Consider the following 5039-nt stretch of genomic DNA (forward strand, 5'->3'; position numbering starts at 1 on the left):
CATCGCCCAATTAATGGGTACACGCGGGAGACGGTTATTAGAAAATGAGCAGTGTGAGCAGGTCCTGTCCTGGATGGCAGAAAGTGCTTCGAGCAACCTATCGTCCACCCGCAGTTCTGCGCCGTCCACTGCTGCAAATCCGAATCCTCTGTCTGCTGCTCCTCCTTCCTCCCAGCCTCCTCACTCCACTACAATGACACCTGCTCAGGAGCGGGAACACTCCCAGGAACTGTTCTCGGGCCCCTGCTTAGATTGGGCAGGAGTGGTTCCTCTCCCACCAGAGGAGTTTATCGTCACTGATGCCCAACCATTCGAAAGTTCCCGGGGTCCAGGGGAAGAGGCTGGGGACTTCCGCCAACTGTCTCAAGAACTTTCTGTGTGTGAGGAGGACGATGACGATGAGACACAGTTGTCTTGCAGTGAGGTAGTAGTAAGGGCAGTAAGTCCGAGGGAGCAGCGCACAGAGGATTCGGAGGAAGAGCAGCAGGACGATGAGGTGACTAAACCCACCTGGTGTGCAACGCCTACACAGGACAGGTCTTCAGAGGGGGAGGCACGGGCAGCAGCAGGGCAGGTTGCAAGAGGCAGTGCGGTGGCCAGGGGTAGAGGCAGGGCCAGACCGAATAATCCACCAACTGTTTCCCAAAGCGCACCCTCGCGCCATGCCACCCTGCAGAGGCCGAGGTGCTCTAAGGTCTGGCAGTTTTTCACAGAGACGCCTGACGACCGACAAACAGTGGTGTGCAACCTTTGTCGCGCAAAGCTCAGCCGGGGAGCCAACACCAACAGCCTCACCACCACCACCATGCGCAGACATATGATGGCCAAGCACCCCACAAGGTGGGACGAAGGCCGTTACCCGCCTCCGGTTTGCACCCCTGCCTCTCCCCCTGTGCCCCAACCTGCCACTGAGATGCAACCCCCCTCTCAGGACACAGGCACTACCGTCTCCTGGCCTGCACCCACACCCTCACCTCCGCTGTCCTCGGCCCCATCCACCAGTGTAGTTCAGCGCACCGTCCAGCCGTCGCTTGCGCAACTGTTGGAGCGCAAGCGCAAGTACGCCGCCACGCACCCGCACGCTCAAACGTTAACCGTCCGCATAGCAAAATTCATCAGCCTTGAGATGCTGCCGTATAGGGTTGTGGAAACGGAGTCCTTCAAAAGCATCATGGAGGCGGCGGCCCCGATGTAATCAGTTCCCAGTCGCCACTACTTTTCCCGATGTGCCGTCCCAGCCCTGCACGACCACGTCTCCCGCAACATTGTACGCGCCCTCACCAACGCGGTTACTGCCACGGTCCACTTAACAACGGACACGTGGACAAGCACAGGCGGGCAGGGCCACTACATCTCCCTGACGGCACATTGGGTGAATTTAGTGGAGGCTGGGACAGAGTCAGAGCCCGGGACCGCTCACGTCCTACCCGCCCCCAGAATTGCGGGCCCCAGCTCGGTGGTGGTATCTGCGGAGGTGTATGCTTCCTCCACTAAAGCACCCTCCTCCTCCTCCTCCGCAACCTCTGTCTCGCAATCAAGATGTGTTAGCAGCAGCATGTCGCCAGCAGTCGGTGTCGCGCGGTGTGGCAGCATAGCGGTGGGCAAGCGTCAGCAGGCCGTGCTGAAACTACTCAGCTTAGGAGATAAGAGGCACACGGCCCACGAACTGCTGCAGGGTCTGACACAGCAGACCGACCGCTGGCTTGCGCCGCTGAGCCTCCAACCGGGCATGGTCGTGTGTGACAACGGCCGTAACCTGGTGGCGGCTCTGCAGCTCGGCAGCCTCATGCATGTGCCATGCCTGGCCCACGTCTTTAATTTGGTGGTTCAGCGCTTTCTGAAAAGCTACCCACGCTTGTCAGACCTGCTCGTAAAGGCGCGCCGGCTCTGAGCACATTTCCGCAAGTCCCACACGGACGCTGCCACCCTGCGCACCCTGCAACATCGCTTTAAGCTGCCAGTGCACCGACTGCTGTGCGACGTGCCCACACGGTGGAACTCTATGCTCCACATGTTGGCCAGGCTCTATGAACAGCGTAGAGCTATAGTCGAATTCCAACTCCAACATGGGCGGCGCAGTGGGAGTCAGCCTCCTCAATTCTTTTCAGAAGAGTGGGCCTGGTTGGCAGACATCTGCCATGTCCTTGGTAATTTTGAGGAGTCTACCCAGGTGGTGAGCAGCGATGCTGCAATCATTAGCGTCACCATTCCTCTGCTATGCATCTTGAGAAATTCCCTGCAAACCATAAAGGCAGCTGCTTTGCGCTCGGAAACGGGGGCGGTGGAAGACAGTATGTCGCTGGATAGTCAGAGCACCCTCCTGTCTATTTCTCAGCGCGTACAGGAGGAGGAGAAGGAGCATGAGGAGGATGAGGAGGAGGGGGAAGAGACAGCTTGGCCCGCTGCTGACGGTACACCGGCTGATTGCCTGTCATCCTTTCAGCGTGTATGGCCTGAGGAGGAGGAGGAGGAGGAGGAGGAGGAGGATCCTGAAAGTGATCTTCCTAGTGAAGACAGCCATGTGTTGCGTACAGGTACCCTGCCACACATGGCTGACTTCATGTTAGGATGCCTTTCTCGTGACCCTCGCGTTGCACGCATTCTGGCCACTACGGATTACTGGGTGTACACACTGCTCGATCCACGGTATAAGGAGAACCTGCCCACTCTCATTCCCGAAGAGGAAAGGGGTTCGAGAGTGTTGCTATACCACAGGACCCTTGCAGACAAGCTGATGGTAAAATTCCCAGCCGACAGCGCTAGTGGCAGAAGGCGCAGTACCGAGGGCAAGGTAGCAGGGGAGGGGCGGTGATCGAGCAGCATGTACATCCCAGGCAGTGCAACAGTCTTTAAGGGCCTGGACAGCTTTATGGCTCCCCACCAAGACTGTGTCACCGCTCCCCAGTCAAGGCTGAGTCGGCGGGAGCACTGTAAAAGGATGGTGAGGGAGTACGTAGCCGATCGCACGACCGTCCTCCGTGACACCTCTGCCACCTACAACTACTGGGTGTCGAAGCTGGACACGTGGCCTGAACTAGCGCTGTATGCTCTGGAGGTGCTTGCTTGTCCTACGGCTAGCGTCTTGTCGGAGAGGGTGTTTAGTGCGGCTGGGGGAATCATCACAGATAAGCGTACCCGCCTGTCAACCGACAGTGCCGACAGGCTAACACTCATCAAGATGAACAAAGCCTGGATTTCCCCAGACTTCTGTTCTCCACCAGCGGACAGCAGCGATACGTAAGCAATACGTAGGCTGCACCCGCGGATGGAAGCTACGTTCTCTCTCACCATCCAAAACGGGGACATTTCTGCTTCATCAATCTGTGTCTAATATTCCTCCTCCTCCTCCTGCTCCTCCTCCTGAAACCTCACGTAATCACGCTGAACGGGAAATTTTTCTTAGGGCCACAAGGCTCACTCATCTAATTTTTCGAAACAATTTTTATATGTTTCAATGCTCTTAAAAGCGTTGAAACTTTAACTTGAACCAATTTTTCGTTACACTGGGCTGCCTCCAGGCCTAGTTACCACTTAAGCCACATTAACCAAAGCGATTAATGGGTTTCACCTGCCCTCTTGGCTGGCCATGGCCAATTTTTGGGATGTACATTAGTACTGTTGGTACACCAATTTTTGTGGGCCCTCGCCTACAGTGTAATCAAATAAATTTTTAGCCCACCTGCATTACGCACGACATTACTACCTCAGCTGTGTTGGGCAATGTAATGGGATATTTTTGTTTACCGCCGGTGGGTTCCAGGGAGCCACCCATGCTGTAGGTGCACACGGAGTGTAACCTACATGTGTCCACTTGTAAAGAACCCCAGTCTGACTGGGGCATGCAGTGCGGGCCGAAGCCCACCTGTATTACGCACGACATTACTACCTCAGCTGTGTTGGGCAATGCAATGGGATATTTCTATGTACCGCCGGTGGCTTCCTGGCACCCACCCATGCTGTGGGTCCACAGGGAGTTTAACCTACATGTGTCCACTTCTAAAGAACCCCAGTCAGACTGGGGCATGCAGTGTGGGCTGAAGCCCACCTGTATTACGCACGACATTACTACCTCAGCTGTGTTGGGCAATGCAATGGGATATTTCTATGTACCGCCGGTGGCTTCCTGGCACCCACCCATGCTGTGGGTCCACAGGGAGTTTAACCTACATGTGTCCACTTCTAAAGAACCCCAGTCAGACTGGGGCATGCAGTGTGGGCCGAAGCCCACCTCTATTACGCACGACATTACTACCTCAGCTGTGTTGGGCAATGCAATGGGATATTTTTGTGTACCGCCGGTGGGTTCCAGGGAGCCACCCATGCTGTCGGTCGACAGGGACTTCACAATAGGGAGTTGTACCTGCCTGTGTCTATGAATTAAAAAGCCCGGTCTAACTGGGGCATGCAGACACCTTGACAGAATGAATAGTGTGTGGCACATAGGTTCCCCATTGCTATGCCCACGTGTGCAGCTCCTGATGGCGGTGGCACATGATTCTATTTCTCATTGCTTCTGTACAGCATTGTGGGCTATCGCCCCGCCCCTTTTAAAGAGGGTCGCTGCCTAGCCGTGCCAACCCTGTGCAGTGTGTGCCTGCGGTCCCTCGTCATGGCAGACGCACTTCTAAATAGACATGAGCGTGGTGTGGCATGAGGGCAGCTGAAGGCTGCGCAGGGACACTTTGGTGTGCGCTGTGGGGGGAGGGGGGGCGGTTGGGCAGCATGTAACCCAGTAGAAGTGGCAGTGGAGTGTCATACAGGCGGTGATTGTGCTTTGTTGGAGGTAGTGTGGTGCTTAGCAAAGGTATGCCATGCTAATGATGGCTTTTCAGAAGTAAAAGTTGTTGGGAGGGGGGGGGGGCCCACTCTTGCCGGTATTCTGGCTTAATAGTGGGACCTGTGAACTTGAGATGCAGCCCAACATGTAGCCCCTCGCCTGCCCTATCCGTTGCTGTGTCGTTCCCATCACTTTGTTGAATTGCCCAGATTTTCACACATGAAAACCTTAGCGAGCATCGGCGAAATACAAAAATGTTTTG

This window comes from Eleutherodactylus coqui, chromosome 1 (genome assembly GCF_035609145.1).
Source record: "Eleutherodactylus coqui strain aEleCoq1 chromosome 1, aEleCoq1.hap1, whole genome shotgun sequence".
NCBI lineage: Eukaryota > Metazoa > Chordata > Amphibia > Anura > Eleutherodactylidae > Eleutherodactylus > Eleutherodactylus coqui.